This window comes from Schistocerca americana, chromosome 8, assembly GCF_021461395.2.
Source record: "Schistocerca americana isolate TAMUIC-IGC-003095 chromosome 8, iqSchAmer2.1, whole genome shotgun sequence".
NCBI lineage: Eukaryota > Metazoa > Arthropoda > Insecta > Orthoptera > Acrididae > Schistocerca > Schistocerca americana.
The window spans coordinates 83,536,469-83,560,835 of NC_060126.1; positions in this window are offsets into that span (position 1 = coordinate 83,536,469).

Here is a 24,367-nt window from a genome sequence, read left to right on the forward strand (position 1 = left end):
TCGGTGACTGGTGGGGACTCGGCGGTGTGACTGGATTTAGCGTGTTCAGCCCCCATTTAAATCATCGTTCTGTGGTTATCCAATGGAATTGTAATGGATACTATCGTCACCTTCCGGAATTGAAATCCCTTCTTTCGTCCTACTCTGCAGCTTGTTTGGTTCTCCAGGAATCTCATTTTACTGGTGCTCACTCACCGACTCTCCGTGGGTTCCGTGTTTTCAGTTGAAATCGGGTCGGACCCTGTGGGTGTCTGGTGGCGTTTGTACGTTGGTCCGTACAGACATTGCTAGCACGTGGAATACTCTTCAAACTACATTGGAAGCAGTTGCTGTTAGGGTCCACCTGGACTCTGAGGTTACGGTTTGCAATATTTATCTCCATCCTGACAGGACTCCTACACCTGCTGCCTTAACTGCCCTTCTTCAGCAACTTCCTCCTCCCTTCCTCCTCCTTGGGGATTTTAATGCTCATCATACCTTGTGGGGCAGTGCCTTTCCATCTAGACGAGGTCTTCTTATAGACCAATTTATTGCAGACCACGACCTGTGCCTTCTTAATGATTGCTCCCCTACTCATTTCAGTGCCGGTCATGGTACCTTTTCTGCCATTGACCTTTCTCTTTCTTCTCCCTCTCTCCTCCCTTCATTACACTGGTGGCCACACGACGACCTTTGTGATAGTGACCATTTCCCGTTAATTATCACGCTCCCTTCCCGCTCCCTGATGGACAGGTTACCTCGTTGGTCTTTCCAACGTGCCGATTGGCCTCTATACACAGCACAGGTCGTGTTTTCTCCCTCTTTGTCGGGTTGTATTGATGACGTCCTACGTGATGTGTCTGACACGATTGTTCGCGTTGCTAGCCTTGCTGTCCTGCGCTCATCTGGACCATTTCGTCGCCGGCAAGTCCCATGGTGGAGTACGGCCATTGCCATTGCCATGTGTGATCGCCGTCGAGCTTTGCAACATTTTAAGAGGCACCCATCCGTAGCCAGCCTTACTACCTTTAAACGCCTCCACGCTAAAGCCTCTTATTTAATCAAACAGAGCAAACGGATGTGTTGGGAATGATTCATTTGTTCCCTTGGTTCTACTGTCCCTCTGTCACGGGTATGGGCTACACTTCGCTCTCTCCAAGCTTGCCATCGGCAGTCCACCCTCCCAGGCCTTCACCTCCCAGATGGCCTTTGTACAGACCCATTAGTTCTTGCAGAACATCTTGTGACCCATTTTGCAGTGGCATCAGCATCAGCATCAGCCTCCTATCCAGCTGCTTTCCTTCACGAAAAGCTGCAGGCTGAAGCTTCCACCTTATGTTTCACCCCTTGTGAGTCAGAATCTTACAACGAACCTTTTACTGAATGGAAATTTCTTTCTGCTCTATCTTCTTCTCATGATACGGCCCCTGGCCCAGATTCCATTCATAACCAACTGCTTCAACATCTCAGTGCTCCACAACAGCAACATCTTCTTCGGGTGTTTAACCGTATCTGGCTCCAGGGTGACTTCCCTTCTCAGTGGAGGGATAGCATCGTGGTTCCTGTCCTTAAGCCTGGTAAGAACCCCCTATCTGTTGACAGCTATCGTCCAATTAGTTTGACCAATGTTGTTTGTAAGTTACTTGTACGGATGGTAGCCTGTCGGCTCAATTGGGTCCTCGAATCTCGGGATCTATTGTCCCCTTACCAGTGTGGCTTTCGAGAAGGACGGTCTCCAATCAATCATTTACTTCGCTTGGAATCCGCATTTCGGCAGGCTTTTTCCCAGCGCCGCCATTTGGTTGCAGTGTTTTTTGACCTTCGCAAGGCCTATGACACGGCCTGGCGCCATCACATCTTACTTACGCTTCATCAGTGGGGTCTTCGGGGCCCACTCCCGATTTTTATCCACCAGTTCGTGTTCCATCAGTCATTCAGAGTTGGGGTTGGTACTGTTTTTAGTTCTCCACAGACCCAGGAGACGGGCATCCCACAGGGTTCTGTCTTGAGTGTCCTTTTCCTCATTTCTATCGATGGACTTCTGGCCTCTGTTGGTCCCTTGGTCGCCCCTGCCCTGTATGTGGATGATTTCTGCATTTGGGTTAGTTCCTCCTTGATGGTATCTGCAGAACGGCAGCTCCAGGTAGCTATAGGGCGTGCCTCTGCATGGACGCTCTCACACGGGTTTCAGTTCTCTCCTTTAAAATCACGGGTGGTCCACATCTGTCGCCGTACTACGATCCACCCTGATCCAGAGCTCTATCTCACTGCACAACAATTGCCTGTGGTCCCACAGTTTCGTTTCCCGGGTCTTCTTTTCGACGACAAGCTCCCTCGGCTGCCCCATATCAGACTTCTGAAGGTAGGATGTTTCCGTAAACTCAATGTCCTTCGCTTCCCTGCCCACTCCTCTTGGCGTGCGGACCGTTCCCTCCTTCTCCGTCTTTATCGTGCTCTAGTTCTGTCTCGCTTGGACTATTGTTGTCAAGTTTATGGTTCAGCTGCTCCTTCCACACTGCACATGCTGGATCCAGTCCAGCATCGTGGTATCTGTTTGGCCACCGGTGCCTTCCCTACTAGCCCTGTTGATAGTCTCCTGGTTGAAGCTGGGATCCCCCTCCCTTTCTGTTCAATGGTCCCAGCTTCTGGTGTCTTATGCACTCGCTATCCGTTCCTCTCCCACTCATCCTTCCTATTCTATCCTATTCCCAGACCATGGACGTCGCCCACCCGACTCCCGCCCATGGGCAGGTTTACTGGTTGGGCTCCGCCTTGCATCTCTTTGCTGTGATTTTCAGCTTCTGTCTTTGTCCTGTCTTCCTCGCTCCCTCCCCTCCACCCCCCCTTTTTCCGCCAAATTTTATGGGAGTTTCGGGATGCTGTTGTTTTTTACACTGATTGCTCTAAATCTACTGATCATGTTGGGTATGCTTTCACGTCCTCTGTTGGAACTGAAAATCATCTGCCACCTACATGTGGGGTGTTTACTGCGGAATTGATGGCATCCTCCGCACAATGTTCTCTTGGGGCTTTCGCGGTTGGTTGCCCCTTTTTCTTCGCAAATTTATGGCAGAGTGCACATTCAAAGTGCAGGATTGTCTCCTTCCTGATGTCTTGGGCTCCCTCTTTGTGGACGATTTTGTGATCTACTATAGCTCTCAACGGACCAGCCTTCTTGAACGACGTCTTCAAGGCTGTCTCGATCACCTCCACTCTTGGAGCATCAAAACAGGCTTCCACTTTTCTCCCAGTAAGACTGTTTGTGTTAATTTTTGGCGTTGTACGGAGTTTCTTCCATCTTCCTTACATCTAGGACCTGTCAACCTTCTGTTTTTGGACGTCGCTAAATTCTTGGGTCTTACGTTTGACAGAAAACTGTGCTGGTCCTCCCACGTTTCCTATCTTTCCGCTTGCTGTCTGCGATCCCTCAACACCCCTCTGTGTCCTGAATGGTACCTCCTGGGGAGCGGCTCGAGTGGTCCTTCTCCACCTCTATCGTACCTTAGTGCGCTCAAAATTGGACTATGGAAGCATAGTTTACTCCTCTGCTCGGCCGCCTCGACTCTATCCACCACCATGGATTACGTTTAGTGTCTAGAGCTTTTTACACCAGCCCTGTGGAAAGCCTTTATGCTGAGACTTCTGAACCTCTGCTGTCCAATCGGCGAGCTGTCCTAAGTCGTTATGCTAGCCATTTGTCTTCCATGCCTGCTAATCTGGCCCATGACATTTTTTTCGACACCCCCTTGGATTAAGGGTATGCAGGCCGCCCTTCCTCCCTACTACCACCGGGAGTCCGCTTCCATCAACTGCTCCATTCTCTTTCCTTCCGCTTTCCTAAAACTTTCTTGACAACTTGGGGTACAGCACCACCTTGGCTCCGTCCCTGGACCTGCCTGCTCCGTGATCTTTGTCAGTTTCCCAAGGATGGTACCCCTTCAATTGTTTATCGTCAGGCATTTTCTGCCCTATGCACACAAATGAAGGAAGCCACATTTATTTACACTGATGGCTCAAAAACATCGTTTGGTGTAGGGAGTGCCTATATTGTTGGCGACACCCTAAATCGATTTCGGTTTTCCGACCAGTGTTCGGTTTATACTGCGGAGCTTTTTGCTGTTCTCCAGGCTGTCCAATACATCCGTTGCCATCAGCGGATACAGTATGTTGTCTGTTCAGATTCTCTCAGCTCTCTCCTCAGTCTCCAAGCTATCTACCCTGTCCACCCTCTGGTCCACCGGATTCAGGGCTGCCTACGCTTGCTCCTCTTGGGGGGCGTCTCGGTGGCGTTCCTCTGGCTCCCGGGACACGTTGGTATCTGTGGAAATGAGGCGGCCGATATAGCGGCCAAGGCTGCAGTCTCTCTTCTTCGGCCAGCTATTCACACGATTACCTTTGCAAGTCTACGGAGTGTTTTATGTCGTCGTGTTGTTCCTTTATGGCATGCACATTGGTCGACACTTCCCCATAATAAATTGCGGGACGTGAAAGCTCTTCCATGTGCTTGGACCTCTTCCTCCCGAACGCGTCGTTGGGAGGAGGTAATTTTAACTAGACTTCGGATAGGGCACTGTCTTTTTAGCCATCGACATCTTTTAAGCGGCGATCCTCCCCCACTCTGTCCCCACTGCTCTCAGCTGTGGACGGTAAGACACCTTTTACTTGAGTGCCCCTATTTTACTCAGTTACGCGCCCGTCTACAGCTGTCGCCTGAAATATCGTCCATTTTAGCAGATGACACACGCTCAGCCGATCGTGTTCTCTAGTTTATTAGTGCCAGTGAGATGACGTCGGTCATTTGAAGCTCTTTTTGGGGACAACAACCCCTTTCTGTAGTGGTTTTTTAAGTTTTCCTTCTGCTTTTAGTTTCTCCAATTTTTTGAGTGTCGTTCCCATTGCTGCTGGTTTCCATTTTTGTTTTTTTCCTTTTCCTGAGTCACGGACCAGGTGCTAATGACCATAGCAGTTTTGCTCCCTAAAACCAAAACACAAAAATTGTCATTCATCAATTTTCATCATTTCTCACTTTCCAGTGATGTCTGAAGTAAGTAATTCGTCTTATTAACTTAATAATAATTTTTTAGTACGAATACAGTGTAGAATGTGCTTCTAGTGACTGCACTATATTATAATCGAAATAAAATTAGTGGGACACATGTCCCAGCAGACATTATTTGTAAAGTTATTTAACGGTTTGAAATATAATGTGATGCTGTTTTATTCCTTTTCACGCTGAAAATAATACAGTTAAAGCTTGCTATTAATGAATTATCATTACTATTTTGCAGATACTAAAAGACAATGAGATTCCCCATTATCTTTTCTCACTGCCAGATGATCCTGAGGATTTGGAAGCTGAAGCTGATTATCTTGAAGAGGACAATACTTCAGATGCAGAGTCATCTAGAAGTGGTATGCCACATGAGGTATCAGAAAATCGAACAACAGGTAGTAGTTCAGACATTTCACAAATAACATTGACAGTAGAATTGCAAATGTCTTTCCTGATATTTTCGCTGATGAGAACTCTTATGAAAAGGCCGAATATAATGCATGTGTTAAAAACTCTGAAGAGATAAGAGATAAAGATGTGATTCTGACAGTGACTGGGGTGATTAGATTAGATTAGTTTTTCGTTCCATAGATCCATGCTGAGGAGATCCTCATGGATGTAGAACATGTCAAATTTTTTTTTTAAGCTGCAATAACAATACTAATAGTGTGAATATATACAATACATCATTTGTTTCTATTAAAAATTTCGTCAGTGGAGTAGGAGTTGGCCATTAGTAAGTCCTTCAGGCTCCTTTTAAACTGATCTTTATTTGTAACTAAATTTTTATGTTTGCTGACAAATTATTGAAGATGAGTGTTCCTGAGTAGTGGACCCCTTTTTGAACTAAACTAAAACTAAAGGAAGTGCTTTTAAGTCCTTGTGCAAATCATTTTTGTTCCTGGTATTGTATGATGAACTGAACTGTTTGTTGCAAAAAGACATATATTATTTAGGACAAATTTCATTAAGGAGTAAATATACTGAGAGGCAGTAGTTTGTATACCCACTTCTTTGAAGAGGTTTCTACAGGACATCCGTGAAGTTACTCCACAAATAATACGTATTACATGCTTTTGGACTCTGGAAACTTTTGTCTTGGAGTTACCCCAAAATATTATACCACATGGCGTTATGCAATGAAAGTAGGCAAAGTACGCAAGCTTTTTCATTTTTATGTGCCTATGTCTGCTAACACTCGAATTGCAAATACAGATTTGTTAAGGCGTTTCTGCAGTTCTGTGGTGTGCTCCTCCCAACTGAATTTATTATCAAGTTGTAATCCCAGGAATTTAAGACTGTCAACCTCTTCTATCTGCTCTTCTTCATACTTTATGCATATGCTGGGTGGAAACCTCTTGCAGGTTCTGAATTGCAGATAGTGAGTCTTTTCGAAGTTTAATGTCAATGAGTTGCCTTTAAACCATTTATTAATATCCATGAAAATATCATTAGCAGATCTTTCTAGAACTATACTCGACATACTATTTATTGCACTACTTGGGTCATCTGCAAGCAAAACGAACTCTGCTTCTGGCAGTGTAACTGATGAGATCATTAACGTACACAAAAAAAAAGCAATGGATCCTTGTGAGACACCACATGTAATTTCTTCCCATTCTGATGATGACCGATGACTTAATTCACTAGTCCCTTGCACTGACACTCTGTTTCCTGTTAGCGAGGTATGACTTGAACCATTTTGCAGCACTGCTTGTGACACCATAGAATTCTAATTTATTTAAAAGGATGTTGTGGTTCACACAATCAAATGCCTTTGACAAATCACAGAAAATACCTGCTGCTTATAACTTGTTATTTAATGAATTAAGTAAATTTTCACTGTAAGTGTAAATAGCCTTCTCGATGTCAGAACCCTTCAGAAATCCAAACTGTGTTCTTGATAATGTTGTTTGTGGTCAGATGGTTGAGAAGTTGCTTGTACATTACTTTTTCTAAAATTTTTGAGAATGCTGGCAAAAGTGAAATTGGTCTGTAGTTTGATGGTATCTCTTTATGCGTTTTCTTGAATAGAGGCTAAACATCTGCATATTTTAACCAGTCAGGAAATGTCCCAGTTATAATTGACCGGTTACACAAGTAATTTAGAATTGTACTAAACTCACAAGAACATGCCTTAATTAACTTTCTTGATATTTCATCGTAACCACTAGAACGCTTTGTTTTTAAAGATTTTATTATAGAAGTTATTTCTTTTGGTGAAGTGAGTGACACATTCATGTACCTGAAGCTATTTGTAAAGGCTAGTTTCAGATATTCAGGGGCATTATTTACTGATCCTGACAATCCCATTCTATCAGTAATGGATATAAAGTGCTTGTTAAATAGATTTGCCACACTATGCCCATCGGTTATTAATGTGTCATCTACCCTTAATGCTATTTGCTCCTGTTCCTTTCTGGTTCTACCAGTCTCCTCTTTCACTATATCCCATATTGTTTTTATTCTGTTCCCTGACATTGCTATCTTCTTCTCGTAGTGCATTTGTTTAGATGTCTGAATTACTTTTTTTAATATTGCACAGTATTCCTTGTATTTAGCTAAATCAGCAGCATTGGAGCTATTCTTGGTCGACAGATACATTTTCCTTTTTGTCTTACAGGAAATTTTTATTCCTTGTGTAATCCATGGTTTTATTATAGTCTTCTGTTTAATTTGAGTAACTTTTAGAGGAAAACATGTTTTCAAACATGGTACTGACATTGTTCATGAATGAATGTGTTATATATTTCATTCATGTCATGAGCACTAAAAACATCTTTCCAGTTCATGTCTTTGAGCAGTTTTCTAAAACACTCAAATTTTGGTTGATTGACTACCGTATTTACTCGAATCTAAGCCGCACCTGAAATTTGAGACTCGAAATTCAAGGGGAGAGAAAAGTTTAAGGCCGCAGCTCCAAATCGAATCAAAGTTGGTCCATTGTAATATGAGCCACAATTTAGGTTGAATGAATGAAGATACAGCTACAGTAGTTTGGTTCGAGTTGTAAGCTTAGCAGTTCAGCTTTACCAGGTAGCCATTGCTATGCGTCAGGTGCTCCGTCCGTTTTTATACGGGTACTCTTCCTTTTTTGCGTACTTCGTCTGGTTTGAATTGATTGCTTATTTTTCTTTGATCTGATAAGTGCCCTTCCGTTTGTTACAGGTGTTTACGTCACTCTAAGCTGAAAATGCATTACTGTACTGTGTCGTGTTTGTCGCATTCTGATAATGTGTGTTTACGACCTGTCGCCGCTCAAGGCATGGCTTGCTTTTGTGCACACTACCGCCGCTTACAATTAAAAAAAGAGAGAGAGGAATTGTCTCAATAGCGAAACAATGGCAAGAGACTGCTGTTTGTTGTTACTTACACTGCTGCTTTCTTTGATAATGATCAACAAGAACCAAATAATAGACAGCGTATGATAGATGATGTTCTGAACGAGAGTTTAGTGAAATTTTTCTCCGTTTGAAAATCTTTGCAGACGCCTCTTTACTACATTACATTCTGCACTGAAATTAGTCATCTTAGATTTAAAAATCTAGTCAATTGCCGTGCTTCATTTCTGACTGTATCACTATTGGGCATAAGAATAATACGAATATAAACGTGACACGATATGTATATTCTTCTCTGTTTGCTGTTGTCTCAGTCTAGTTTCGTAGTTTATTAGGCAGACAGGATTTAAATGAGTTAGCAGCAAACACGAAAGAATACATATCAAAATGTTTATATTCGTATTATTCTTATGGTGGAGAGAATACTGCATGCGATTAACAATTCATAAAAGTTCCTATAAGGAACCATCTCTTCTCACAGGTAGGAAAAAATTCAGAACGTAGAGTTGGCCATATTGACAAACATCGCTAACAGTCTTGCCAGTCGGATTTTCGTAGCACACTGAAATGTTGCTACATTCGAAGATGGACAATACGGAATTTGTATTTACTTCGTTGGATAATTTATGAATATGCAGTGGTCGAAACTTGAGGCAGAGGGTTTGGCCCCACTATTTATCTTTGTGCCTGCAAAGCATGCGTAGCGCTACATATATTCGATGGCAGAAGTTAGTTGTGGTGGCACCTATCGACATTTTTCAGAACTTCCACTTACTTTGCGCTCGATTCTAAGCCGCAGGCGGATTTTTGGATTACAAAAACTGGAAAAAAAGTTCGGCTTAGTTTCGAGTAAATACGGTACTCTCCTGTACTCATTTAGCAGTCTTGATAATCTGCTTAGAATTTACATCTAAAACAAGGAGCTGCATGTCATGATCTGATAGTCCATTTATTGCAGGTTTTATGATATGATTTTGTTCCTTTGATTTGTCTATGAAAATGTTATCAGTGGCTGTCCTTGAAGTTTTAGTGATCCTAGTTGGAAAGTTTACAGTGTGAGTTAGGCATTTCTTACCACTTTTCGTTCAACCAATATGTCACCACTTTTGTCTGATAAGGTAATTGTAGTTGCTGGTGTTACTTTCGGAGGTAATTGGTGATGGTACGTGGCACTATCACTCGAAGAGTCTTCATGAGTGCAACTTTCGTCGGTGTCTTCGCCGTCTGTAGATTCACAGTCTGCAATATTGAGTGTTTCAGTTGTTTCTAGCCTTTACGTGCTCGTCTAGAAGTTTAACAGCCGTCGCACAACAGTCTTAACGCGTGATTTCTGTTGATTGCTTCATTTGGCATCTGTGGTATATCTCCATGGCAAGCAGCAAAACATTTACAGGGTTCGCCATCACCTGTGAGGGGAGATTGAATGTTCACTGTAAAGTGGCTTGCGGAGTATAGATGAACATGTACAGAACATCTTTCACGTCTCTAACCAGTTTCAGGATAGTATGTTTTGAAATACGTACCAGAAATTAAAAGGACGTGCATGCCGCAGAAATGAATATTCATTTCCCCTTTCCAACAAAACCGTGCAGCGATATTCCTCTTTAGTGAACACCGCGATAAGACGGCCGCACTTCCCGACCATGTGCATAACGCTTGCGACTCACAATTTCCAGGGGTGGCCAGCTGTCACTTCAAGTGCCAAGCAGGAAACACAGCCACGTTCGTGATTTTTTTTTTTAGTTCATGTCAGCAGCTACAATTTTGCATACAGACCTTTTGCACAGTTAAATAAGTGCTAAAAAAAGCAATACATGTTTCGGCGTGACAAGTCTGACCATTCCCTTGTCAGTGCTGTAGAGGATGACAGGCAGTATGATTGTTTCCCATATTCTGAACTTTGCCGGTATGGACAATCCCCTTCCCTTTAATAACTGGTATAGTTGGTAGAGCCGGGCTGAGCTTTTGTTCCTAGCCTCTCTGACGTGGTGCTTGAATGTAAGGTTTTTGTCTAACTTTAGTCCTAGGTATGTGATTACATTCTTCCATGATAGTGGCTGTTCATTGTAAGTGATGTTCATTATGTGTTTTTTGATTTTGTGAGAGAATAGAATTGTTTGACATTTGTCAGCATTTATTTTTACTTTCCAGATGTTGCACCAGTTGGTTAGCTTGTTGAGGTTGTCGTTGGAGGCTGTAAGCTAGATAATTAATGTTCCTGCCACTGTGATAGAGTGCAGCATCGTCTATGTATAAGGCTGTATTGCCGCCCGGCTCTTTTGGGATGTCATTGGTGTACAGAAGTTATAGGAAGGGCCAAGCACAAGTACCTGTGGGACACCTGCTTCTATGTTTCATGCCACTATTTGCCTTCTGTGTGTACGAGTAGAATTTCCTGTTGGAGAGGAAGGACTGAATGATTTTCAGCAGGTGGAGAGAGCACTTCAGTTTGGATATCTTGTATAGCAAACAGTCATGCCAAACATGATCAGAAGCTTTTTCAATATCCAGGAAAATAGCCGCGGTGCTGTTGGCCTGGCTCTTCTCCGTGCAGACGTGTTCCACCAGGCGAATGGCTTGCTGTACAGTGCTATGTCCAGCACAAAAACAGAGTTGTTCGGGGATGATGATGTTTGTGGGTAGAAATTGGAGTAAGGAGTTTTGTATAAGAATTTCGAGAAGTTTGGAAAGATGACATAGTAGATATAGGCCGGTGGTTCTGTGGAAATAGCTGATCTTTATTGGGCTTTGGAATAGAAATTACTTTTGCAACCTTCCAGGCTGAAGGGAAATATGTGGAGAGGCAACTGTTTAGGATGGCTGTGAGGTGAGAGATAGCAGGTTGAGGAAGGTTTTTAGGAAAGGGGGATTTGATGTTGTCAGGACCGGGGCTTTTGCAGTGCTGATTCGCCTGATGCGAACAGACTCTGCACGCTTGCTGGTTGGCACAAAGTGGTAATGGGTCTGTCCCGAAGTTTTCGATGTAGGTGACGCTCAACTCTGCGCTCCAGTGCATCTGCTTTGTCCTCGTCATCGATTGTATTTTACTGGAACTGCAGTTTGAGCGTGTTTGCCATGGCGGTTGCTTTGTCCTGTGGGTTTGTTAACTAAACCTTTTTGCCCATGAAGTGGTCTGGTGGATTTTTGGGGTTGCCGCCTGGGTCTGATAATTCCCCAGAATTTTTGCGGATTTTTGTTCTGCCATTTGCAGGGTTTGCTCCCACCTAGCACATCTTAGCAGTTTTAGTCTGGTCTGGATTTCCCTGGCGATCCTCCACGTGCGTCTCCTGTCCTGTGGGTCGCGATAAGTTTGCAATCTCTTGCGTGTCCCGTTCTTATCCGCAATTAGTTGAGCAAGGTCTGGGGGGCAGGTTGCTCTGTCCGCTATTGTTAGTTATTTTAATGGTTGATGCTTCCCCACATGCCTTTATGGTTTGAGCGAATTCTGTTATTGCCTGGTCTATTTCTTCTGGGGTCTGCACGTCTGAAGCCTGGTCAGGTATATGCAGAGGGACCAGTTCCTTGTACCTCGCCCAGTTTGTGTTGTAAGTCGTGTTTATTCTATTACTTGGAATGTCTTGGTCACAGTCAAATCTAAGAATAACAGGGCTATGGTGTGAATTTAAGCTGTTGATTACTTCTGCTGTTGTATTGAGATTAACGTTTTTCAAGAGGAAGATGCCTAATTTGTCAGGTAGGCACGTGGAATCGTAAGGAAAATGAGTAGGCTCATCAGTTGAAACAACCCGTACTGCTGGGTGGTTATCGAGGTATCTCAATAGCTTGTTGCCACTTTCGTTAGTGGTATGGCAACCCCATGCCCTGTGCTTGGCATTCAGGTCCTCTCCTATTATGGTTCTGTGGTTTGTGTTCAAAAGATTGTCCAGGTCACTGGGAAACTGTCTGGCTCTGGGTGGGTGGTATGCTGCCACCAGAAGTGTGGGGTGGTTGTTTAGAATAACGTCGACTGCAGTTGCCTCTGTTTTTAAGAGTGGTGGCGTCTGTATTACTCTATGGCATATTCGCCTGTTGATGAGAATGGCCGTACCGCCACCTGGTCTGTTACAGCGGTCATATCTGGTCTGCACATAATTTCGAACTCGGAATCTCTGAACAGGGGTTAGATGGGTCTCGTTTAGGAGTGCCACATCCATCCCATGGTCGTCGAGGAACATTTCGAGCTCAAATCGGTCAAAACACCATCAGCGTTCCAGATTGCGATAGTGTTATGCTGATTTTCATTTGCCAATTTGGAGCAGGGGCAAGATGTTTGTGATTATTAGTGTGATTTTACTGGGGAGATCTGGGGCTGCTAAGAACTGATTGAAAATTTGTGAGATTTTGGCAACAAAATTTGGTGGAAGAAGGTTTTTGACGAACTGCCAGATTTGTGTTAAAATTTGAAGTGGTTGCTCCAGGGAGTTCTCTGTGGTACTTTCCTGAGCAGTGGTGTTGTCACTGGCGATGCTGATTTCAGTTTTCACTGCAGGAGCAGTTGGGGGTTCTATGGCAGTAGCCATTGAATGAGTGAGTGGTGGAAAGGCAGCCTCTGTCACTGTTGAAGTTGAGGGGAGAGGTGTCGCACTTGTCTTACAGGGCAGGTGGTGGGGGGAGGTGAGGCTAGCGGTGGAGGTGGAGTTACCTGGGAGGGCGAGATTTTGCCAGTTATTTGTTCTGGCATTGTGGGTGGCCTTTGGGGCTTTGGTTTTGGGGAGTTTGGTGGGGTGCGCCCTGTTCTTACTACTTGGGCGAGCGTGGGCTGTGCTTGGGCGAAGATCGCTCCGGTTGTGGGGAACAGGCTGCAGCCGCTTCCTTTTGTGGTGGGGGAGTTTCTACCGTGTTTGCTCCCACCTGTTTTTGTGTCGGCAGAGGGGGGGAAGTGTGATGTCTCCGCGAGTGGTGGTAGGGGCGGTTTCGTTGCCGCTGCTGTTCACGGCGTGTTGGTTGGGGGTGCGCGCCTTCGTTCCCAGGCCTGGAGGATCTGAGTTCGCTCTGGACAGCCCCTGAAGGAGGCTGGATGGTCGCCCCGCAGTTTGCGCACGTTGCTGGCGTATGAGGATTTTTAGTGCAGGCCCCAGGAAGATGTGGCCTGGCGCATTTCACGCAGCGGCATCTCAATTCGCACTGGGACGCCCTGTGCTCAAAGTGCCGACACAGGTAGCATTGTCTCTGTCTGTTAGGTCTTTTGTACAGCTCCACCGTGACCTTCATGTAGTAGCTGTGTTACCTTGAATATTTTGCGGGCCTCCGCAGTGTTCGGGAGGTTTACGTGAAAATTGGCCGTCTTTCTTCTGGGAGCCGAGACTGTTTGGCCGTGTTCATTTGTTATGGTCTGCAGTTTCTTTTATTGAAACAGGTCCTGCACTTGAAACCCTTTCTCAGTTAGGGCGTTTTTGACATCGTCGGTGGTCCAGTACAGTGTGAGCTTTTTAATGACAACCTTGAGCATCCCTTTCGGGTCGCAAAGAATTCCATCTTCAGTTTTCGAAATTCTTCCTTGAGGAAGTGAAAGTCTTCTGGATTTGTTGCTTGATAGACAATGCTATCACCCTTGTAGGCTGTGCTTAGGGCACCTTTCAACTTCCCTTGTATTTATCTGATGAGGGTAGTGTACCCTTTGGTCTCGAAAACTGTTACTGGGGGCAACCTTCTGCCTGTGGGCTGGCGCTGAGTTTGGGTCATTGCCGGGGCTACCGTTTTGGTTTGAGCACCTTGCACCGTCCCGATGTCTTCAATTTGTTTTTTGGATGCATCAGCGGTCATTGTAGTGTCGTCCGCCTGTTTGTTGCGTCTGCTGGTCTGGTGGTGATTGTCGTTCTTTTGTGTCTTGTACATTTGAAACCACACTCTGATTTTGGGGCGCCCGATGTTTCTCCGCAGCTGCAGGTTGCGGGGTCTGCCCAGAATTAATCTTACGTAGCCTTTTGCTACGTCTGACTTCAGGGTCAGTCAATGAGGAGACCGAGCCCGAGTCTGTGGCTATGACAAGATGGTCAGAGTCAGAGCTAGTGTATGACGAAGGTGGTGATGGGGAAGGATGAACTGGAGTAAGTGAATGTGATGTTGATGGAAATGAACTGTCGTGAGATTGCACTCTGTGAGGAACACTGTCAGAGGTTGAGCTACGTGGGTCCGCCTCGGCGGGACATCCACTCGATGTTATCAAGATTCAGATAGGGAAGCCTATACTTAGGCAATTCTGTACGTTTGCGCTTTCCTTACACAGAGCGGGCCCGGGATACCGCTAACCACTGCACGCCATGGAGCGTAACGGGTCCCTTGACCGCAGAACAGCCTAACGGCCTAAGACACGAACTTCTCGAAAAGGATTTTTGTTTTGTGCATTATTGTTTGTGATCACTAGGAATACTGGGTTATGTCCTTTGGTGCGTTGAGGTTTCATTTTGATTACCTCCTCGACGCAGTATTCCATCTGCTCTAGGTCTTCCTTAACCTCTTCAGGTTTCATGCTGCGTGGAATCTTAAGAGACTACCTTAATGGACTACTTATTGGTGCTGAATGTCTAAAAGTTCCAGCCATGCCTAGTGCACTCTTCACTCACTTTTACGTAGTGTTCAGTGGTTTTAACCTTCACTTTGTGTAGGTCTTCGCCTGACACATTAACACTGTAATTGTCCTTGCCTATCAGCAGGTTAAGAGCGTTCTGAAACTCGCAAAAGTGTCCTTTGAACTTAATCACGAGCGGCGGCGGCGGCGTGTGTCGCTGTTGCGGAGGGGCCGCGTCAAGTCCTTGTCTTCAGAGTCGCTGAGTGCGTCGTAGCTGTTCATTGTGCCTACAGGTGCTGCCGTCGGCATTGTCTGGCTTTTGCGGTCTTCGTTGCTGTTGTGAAGCTGTCATTGTCCACCTTTGGGGCACGTGCACGGTGGCGCATTTTTGTCTCGGTTTTTTGGTTGTTTGGTTGTTTGGCGTGTTATCCTTGTGGAGTTTGCGCACATCTGGGGCTGAGGCTTCGTCGTCAGATTTCTGCCTATTTCTCAAGGATCATGATGATGTAGCTTGGGAGTTCGCCTGTGTCTGCTCAGTCTGCATCTCCTCATTCTCGGTGTCGTCGCTGAGGGGGGGGGGGGGGTGGCTGCATGTGGCAACAGCCCTATAAGGAGCTGGAGAAATTAGTCACTGTCTTGCTGTGAAGTGGAGACGTCCACTGGTGTCTCCATTGGCTGCTGCTTCGAATCACAACACTCACGCATAATCGAAAGCGCTGACTCACGTACGCGGGTGACGCGTAAAACATGTACACGGTTGTTAACACTCCTGTCGACGTGTAGTGTGCAGGGATGTGGCCCTGTGCGCTGGAGCAGTTATATGCATGTTAGCGGGCTCGGGAGCGGAGCGCTTGGCGCGTGCGTCCGTCTCGCTCGGCATCGCTAACTTGAGTGGTACGCCATGGACGTGACTCAAATTGGTTGGATTTTCACCAAATTTTCTTCGGGAGAGCCAGCGCCCTTAGTGACGCTCTGTCTTGCGTAATGTTTCATAGGGGTTTGGACTGGCTTTTGTTTCATAATGTCTTGGGGTATTCTGCTCCAGGGCATAATAGATTTTGTGGTAGGCCGGCATGGTATGTGAGCTTTGATACATTAGTTGAAGTTAGGTTGATGGTAATGAAATAGGTTTTAGATTAATGTCGGAATTGGCGGTCGATAGTTGATTTAGGGGTCCTGTAGTCAGGGTTTGCGTCCTTGCATAAGGAATTTGAGTGGATAAGGTGAGGTTTGCGTGGCATCATATAATTGTGTGGATTTGTTCTGAATGGGTTGGTAGAAGGAAGGTTGCTCTAACATTGCCCTGATCTCCTCATTGCTGGTGAACCAGGGGGCGTCGGCAATGATACGGAGGGTTTTGTATTGTATAGAGGATGGCAGGCAGAATGATTGTCTTCCAGATCATCAACTTACCTTTGATTGTTAAGCCTCTGCCTTTTAAGAGGGTAGTGTTGAAAGAGCTGGGTGGAGCCTTTGTTCCTGGCTTCTTTGATGTCGTATGAATTTAAGATTTTATCAATTTTTAGGCCCACATATGAGCTGGATTCTTTTCAGGGTAGTTCTTGGTCATTGTACTTGATGTTTATTATTGACTTTCTGATTTTGTGGTAGAATAGTATGGTGTGGCATTTATAAAGGTTTATCCTTATCTTCCACAAGTTGCACCATTTGGTGACCTTGTTGAGGTGGCGTTTCAGACTGTGGGCGAGGTAATAAATATTCCTGCCACTATTGTAGAGCACAGTGTCATTTGTGTTGCTGCCAGACTCTTTCGGCGGATTGTTTGTGTAGAGGAGGTATAGGAGGGGGCCAAGCACAGATCCCTGTTGGACACGTGCTTCAATGGGTTTGAGCTCATTGTCAGAGCTTTGGATGGTAGAGTAGAATTTTCTGTTTGTTAGAAAGGATTTTATCATCCTTAGCAGGTCGATAGGGCATTTTAGTTTGGAGATTTTGTAAAGTAGTCCGTTACGTCAAACACGATCGAACGCCTTCTCAATGTCCAAGAAAATGGCCGCAGTGCTGTTACCCTGTCTTCTTTCTGTGCAGATGTGCTCCACCAGTCAAATGGCTTGCTGTGTGGTGCTATGACCAGCACGAAATCTGAACTGTTCGGGGGTAATGATGTCGTTGGTGACCAGGAAGTGTTGCAGGGGCTGTTGGACTAGAATTTCTAAGAGTTCGGATATGTGGTTAAGCAAGGAGATAGGGCTATGGTTTTGGGGAAAGAGGTGATTTTTTATTTGGTTTAGGAATAGGGATGACTTTTGCAACCTTCCAGGCTGAATGGAAGTGCTGAAGGGATAGACAGTTGTTTGATTGCTGTGAGGTGTGAAATTGCGGGTTGGGGAAGGTTTTTGAGGAGAGGAACATTAATGCGGTCAGGGCCAGGGGCTTTTGCATTGCCGATTCGACTGATTAGAATAGTAACTGCATGTTCGCTGACTATCTCGAAGTTTGTGTCGGCTCTGGCCATCGATGATATTTTCTTGGAACTGGAGTTCGAACATGTTTGCCATGGTGGCCGCCTTGTGTGCTGGGGTGTAAACTAGCCAGTTTTGGCCGTGAAGTGGCTTGTTCGAGCTTTGGGGTTGCTGCCTGATTTTTGTTTACCTCCAGAATTTCTCTGGGTTTTGCTCAGCCTCCTGTAGGCTTCGTACCCATCAAGGGCATCTGAGCAGTGTCAATCTGACTTTCACCTCCCTGGCTATCTGGTACATTAGTCTCCTATCCTGTGGATCACGGTATGTTTGCCAGTGATTAGGGATGCGGTTTTTATCTGCAATTAGCTGGGCAAGATCGGGAGGTAGAGCGTTTCTCCCCGAGTAGTGTGTGATATTGATAGTTGTGGCCTTCTTGCATTGTTTAATGTTGTTTACTGGTTCTGCGATGACCTGATCTACTTCCTCCGTCGATGTCATTTCAGGTGAGTGATCTGGGATGTGCTGTATTATCATGTCGCTGTACCTGTCCCAGTTGGTATAGAAAGTGGTGGTGGGTCTTGCGTTGGACAGAGTTTGGCCCCCCTCAAACCTCAGAATAACTGGGTTATGATCGGAGTTTAGGGTATTTATTACTTCTGTAGTAGTGTGCAGATAAATGTCTTTTATGAGATAGATGTCAAGTTTGTCTGGCATGCAGCGAGAGTAGAAAGGAAAATGGGTTGGCTCATCTGTTCAGACCACCTGCACTACCGGGTGGTTATCAAAATAGTGGAGAAGTCAATTACCTAGCTCTGGGACAGCTGAAGTGCTAGAGATCGCCAGAGACGCGGCACGCGGCAACAAAGACGCGCCCCTTGTCGACAGCGGTGGACCGCTTCGACCCCAAGGCACCACTGGAGCTCGACATCCCGCAATTCGAAAAGAAAACACGACAATTCTGCTGTCGGGCGTCGCCAAAAAATATCCTGCCCGCCGTAATTCCTTACTGCAGACCTTAACTGAGTTCCCGCCGATGCTTTTATAAAAGCAAAGCCGAAGATACCCATGGTGTGTCACCTGTACAAGCAGGGGCCTATGGTTGACAGTGCGCGAGTGAGAGGAGCGATGCTCAACCCTTGACTGCTACTCAGCCGGGCGGCCCCAGGCCGACTGCGCTCTGCCGGCCAAGTGAGCGTCTTCTTCAGGAGTCCTCTGTTCACCCGCTGGTTGTGGTGGAGTATCAGCAGCAGTGCTGCTCCGCCTCCCCTACTCTTCCGTGTAATCTTCTAGAGAACCTTCTTTTTGGGGTAGTGTCGTCTGTGTTGCCCTTTTCAGTATTTCCGCTTCATTGCTGGTTGATGCAGCCAGCAGATGTGGGCCTTCTGCAAGGCCCAGTCTTCTTGTACTCCCGGCGCGGGCGGCACAAGGAGCACCTTAGTCGGTCGTCTGGGCTGCAAACGACGCAGCTAGTGTTGTCAGCAGCACCTCAGATGCTTTCTGCAGCATCTCTGCCAGGTGTGTAACCTGTTTGAGTACTACAGAGAGCGAGGTGATGACGGCAGCGGGTGCTGCGCGGCGGCTGGGTGCTGCGGGAGCGCGGGAAACGGTCGGAGCGTTGCCGCTCTGTCCGCTGACCGCATCTGCTTCTTCGTTTCCGTGGCGTGCCTTCCCTCCAGGCGGGATTGCGCGCTGCTCGTCTGGCGTGCCCTCTCGGGCACGTTTGGTGGCGCGGATGCGCCTCCTTCTCGTGGTATCAGCTGGTTGGGCACCGGCGGTGATTCCGGTGGCCGACGTCGTCTCACTACTGGCATGCTGCGCGCCAGGGCTCGGACGGCGGAGGGACCGGCCTGCCGACGGCTTTGCTGGCGGTAGCTTGCCACGTTGGCGGGCTACGGCTGCAATGATAACATCGCAGCCTGGGTAGCTTGCCACGTGCTGTCCGCCGCAGTTAGCGCATTTGCGCGTGCGCTTCTTGGAGTATGGGCAGTGCGCGCTGGCGTGGTTCTCCGCTCGTTTCACACACACCTCCGGAAGGGAGCAGTGGCAGGCCACATGCCCCATCCTTTGGCAGCGGAAACACTGCACCGTGCCCTTCTTCTGTTTGAGAGACTCCACCGTGACTTTGGTGTTGGCCACCCACTTCAGCCAGAACAGTTCCCTGTTCTCAGGCGTGTCGGCAGCGATGGCCAACAGCGACGGAGTCTCTCGGTGTGAGACATGGGATTTTACGCGCGTCACGTTGCGCAAGCTAAAATCTCTGTCTGTCAGCTTCTTCCTGAGGTATTCCGGGCTGGCCGCCTTCGGGGAGCCCTTGAAGACGATCTTCAGCAGCTTCTCCGGTTGTGAGGCGTGCGAGTACAGCTGACTTCTCGAGCTGATGCCTCCGCCGTCACAGACCGGTAATCGGCTGAGTTTGCGACTCGTAGTCGCACCAGGTCGTCTCCTGCAGCCTTCAGCTTGTCCACTGACTGAGTAGCTGCAGGAAACCGTCGTACCGCGCTAAGGATGGCACCCCTCCACGCCCACACCAGCGTGGTGACCAAACCAAAAGTTCTACTGTCACCTCCGTATAACATGTTTTTGAATCAGGAGTCACAGGATGCGGGCTGTGATGTTATCCGTGCGTCTGGGTAAGATTACTCATTAACATGGTCCATCAGGAGATAGAAAGTGGACGAAAGCGATCGAAAGATAGCTGTTGTAAGGGCAGAGGAAAGAAAGTGCCAAGGCAAGCGCCAAGGGAAAAACCTCTGCGACAGTAGGATGTGTAGTAAGGCCAGTAGCGGCTTGCTGTCTGCGACAGTACATGCAAGGTGTGGTTACGTTAGTGCGAGGTATCGTGCATCGTTACCTTCGTCGTTGTTGGAACTCGTTGCGGGGCTTGCTGCAGTTGCTGCGTCCCTGCAACAGCTCAAGGTCGTTGTACATTAGTGGGCGATCGGTCATAGATCGGCTCAAGACGGTGTAGGGGGGGTGTGTGGTTGGTTTGTGTGCTGTGTACAGTACGGTTTCCCTGCGGTTGCCTGTTCTTCGGCGGGTCGGGCATCTGGGGTTACCAGTAGTAGTTGTGTTGCAGGGGCTCGCCAGTACTGTCGTGTTAGCATGCTATGGACCATGGATGTTTAGTTCCGTGCCAGTAGTGTCTTTGGTCTATTACGTTTCCATCTATGGTTGTGGTCGTAGTTACCCAGAGAAAGGATAAACGGGTTGTGCGAGTGTCTCGTGTTATTGTGCAGTCGTGTGGAGAGTTTTTGGAATACCTGCAAGATGGTATCTAGCCGGTATTCCCGGTGAAGGTCCGTGATGCGCGTGTAGCGCGGAGCGTTGCTTATGATTTTGAGTAGTTTGTTCTGTATGAGCTGCAGACGGCGCAGGCGAGTGGGCGCAGCGTATCCCCAGACAGGGGCTGCGTACGTCATCAGGGGTCGAATAAGTGTCATGTACATGGACCTAGACACCCTCCTATTCAGTGTGCTACACCTGTTAAGCATAGGGTAGAGCTGTTTGAGCCTCGCGTTTGCTTTGTTGGTGACGTGTTGAATGTGCTCCCCCCAGAGTAGCTTCCTGTCCAGCCAGACACCGAGGTATTTGATCTTCTCGCGGAAATGTATTGGTCGTGTGTGTAGTGTTATTGGATTACAGTGCTGATGTTTGCGCAGTTGCTTCGGTCTTCTGGTGAACAGAACGGCCTCGCACATGTCGACGTTCACTCTAAACGCCATTTCACCAGCCAAGGCTCAGCCACTCTGAGTCCAGTGTGTAGTCGTGAATTAATGTTAGACGGCTTCCAATCTTGCGCAAGGATGGCGGTGTCATCCGCGTAGATTGCCACCGTCGTGTAGTATGTAGCTGGGAGGTCGTTAATATAGAGGTTAAACAGTAAGGGACATAGGATGCTTCCTTGGGGTACTCCTGCCTGGATACCATGTTGTGTCGATTGTTTTCCCTTCACGTCGGTGTTGAAACTCCTGTCAGCGAGATATGAGTCTGTCAAGGGGAAGGCCCCAGACACGGCCAAGCGATTAGGCTCAAATTTGGCAGGCCGCTTGTGTACAATCTAAAACGAAGGAATATAAGATATTTTGGGTCAGCACCCCAAGTTTTTGAGAAAATCACCCCTAAAGGTTATAACGAGCAATCGGCTCCAAATTTGCGTAATTGATAGATAATTGTAAATAGAGCATTTTTTATAATCAGATATGGGGTCCGAATACGCATACTTTTCCAGAAATCGAGGTAAGAAACTTTTACAACTGCCACTTCTGTACCCACACGTAAACGCTTTTCGCCGACAGCACCGATAGCGCAACGGCTAAGGTAACTGGCTGGGAATCGGAGAACCCTACCGGCTGTTCCCTTTTTCGTTTCTATTTTTCCATATCTCAATTGATATGGATAGGTAGGTTAATAAGATAAGTAAATAAATAAGGAATGATGATAATAAGATAGGCAAATAAATTTCTCAAACCTCTTGGGATAGTAAACAACTAAAATGTTACTCCAGATCACTTTACAATGGCTGTTCCAGTCGCTGTTACGTGTCCTCACTTTTCTTCGAACAGCTAGATGGACGGTACTTGACATGTAAACATTCGAAACAGATACTCACGGCACCAAGAACATCTAATGAATGCAATCTTTCGACAGCTACACTGTTCCTCCCGAAGAGTCGGCGGAAAACAAACTTGGTTTACATTTAAAAATACGTCTTTTTCGGGAATTAATTTTGATGCGTACCAAGCATACGGTATTATTGCCTGAAAAATCGGGACTGAAAGTAGGTTACGAATTATGCTGTGAATAGTTATTGCATCCGTGCGGTTGTGCAATTCCCGTTGGGTTTCCAGAAGCACACTGCAATTCTGAAGCCTGGAAATAAAGTTCCTAACCTGGCGATAGAAATAAACACCACACGGCTGGCACACAGGTGTGCAGTTTGGCGGTATTACTTTTACTGTGCACGTCGGCTGACCATCGCCATCTATAAACATTCTGTCATATATTTTAGTACTAATTTGTCCACTACAGGAATCCAATATTAGACAAAACTTGACAGAATCGTATGATTTTAAAACATTCTCAAGAAATGTTCCATAAATCTGATTGTCAGTCCCGGATTTGGAGAAGGTAATGTAAACATTTTTCAACGAGTAAGTTAAACGATTGACCTGTTCTATAACCCGAGGACCCAACGTAACATTCGTTTCTTGTAAACACAGGTAAACCTTAGGCAACACTTTACCAGAGGCTGTGATGGCATACTGCGCCGTGTACGAATGTGTTAGTTTGTTTTTACTACCAACTGCGACAAAGGTTAATTTTTTTCCCTTATGCGATAACGTGCGTCGAATGTTCACCCGTTACTCGCATCCTGTTCGATCATGGTTGATCACATATTCACGATTAAAACCAATCATAAGTGACGCCGTTTTCGTTGAACATGTTGGCGGTGCGTTGAACATATTGGCAGTGTCCACTGCCAGTGATGCAGATGACAGTACGGTCTGTGCCGTCTTCTTCAGTTGTACGAAGCCGTTCTTGTCGGCAATGCTGCGTGTCCACTCGTTAAGCTGGCCTCGGAGTGCAGGCTGGCATGGCTGGTCGATGACGCTCTACATCTTGAGGAAGGTATGTTCATTTTCTGCAGTGGTATTGGCGCGCTTCAGAGATTTCTACATCTACATCTACATCTATACTCCGCGAGCCACCTTACGGTGTGTGGCGGAGGGTACTTATTGTACCACTATCTGATCCCCCCTTCCCTGTTCCATTCACGAATTGTGCGTGGGAAGAACGACTGCTTGTAAGTCTCCGTATTTGCTCTAATTTCTCGGATCTTTTCGTTGTGATCATTACGCGAGATATATGTGGGCGGTAGTAATATGTTGCCCATCTCTTCCCGGAATGTGCTCTCTCGTAATTTCGATAATAAACCTCTCCGTATTGCATAACGCCTTTCTTGAAGTGTCCGCCACTGGAGCTTGTTCAGCATCTCCGTAACGCTCTCGCGCTGACTAAATGTCCCCATGACGAATCGCGCTGCTTTTCGCTGGATCATGTCTATCTCTTCTATTAATCCAACCTGGTAAGGGTCCCATACTGATGAGCAATACTCAAGAATCGGACGAACAAGCGTTTTGTAAGCTACTTCTTTCGTCGATGAGTCACATTTTCTTAGAATTCTTCCTATGAATCTCAACCTGGCGCCTGCTTTTCCCACTATTTGTTTTATGTGATCATTCCACTTCAGATCGCTCCGGATAGTAACTCCTAAGTATTTTACGGTCGTTACCGCTTCCAATGATTTACCACCTATGGCATAATCGTACTGGAATGGATTTCTGCCCCTATGTATGCGCATTATATTACATTTATCTACGTTTAGGGAAAGCTGCCAGCTGTCGCACCATGCATTAATCCTCTGCAGGTCCTCCTGGAGTGCGTACGAGTCTTCTGATGTTGCTACTTTCTTGTAGACAACCGTGTCATCTGCAAATAGCCTCACGGAGCTACCGATGTTGTCAACTAAGTCATTTATGTATATTGTAAACAATAAAGGTCCTATCACGCTTCCCTGCGGTACTCCCGAAATTACCTCTACATCTGCAGATTTTGAACCGTTAAGAATGACATGTTGTGTTCTTTCTTCTAGGAAATCCTGAATCCAATCACAAACCTGGTCCGATATTCCGTAAGCTCGTATTTTTTTCACTAAACGTAAGTGCGGAACCGTATCAAATGCCTTCCTGAAGTCCAGGAATACGGCATCAATCTGCTCGCCAGTGTCTACGGCACTGTGAATTTCTTGGGCAAATAGGGCGAGCTGAGTTTCACATGACCTCTGTTTGCGGAATCCATGTTGGTTATGATGAAGGAGATTTGTATTATCTAAGAACGTCATAATACGAGAACACAAAACATGTTCCATTATTCTACAACAGATTGACGTAAGCGAAATAGGCCTATAATTATTCGCATCTGATTTATGACCCTTCTTGAAAATGGGAACGACCTGCGCTTTCTTCCAGTCGCTAGGTACTTTACATTCTTCCAGCGATCTACG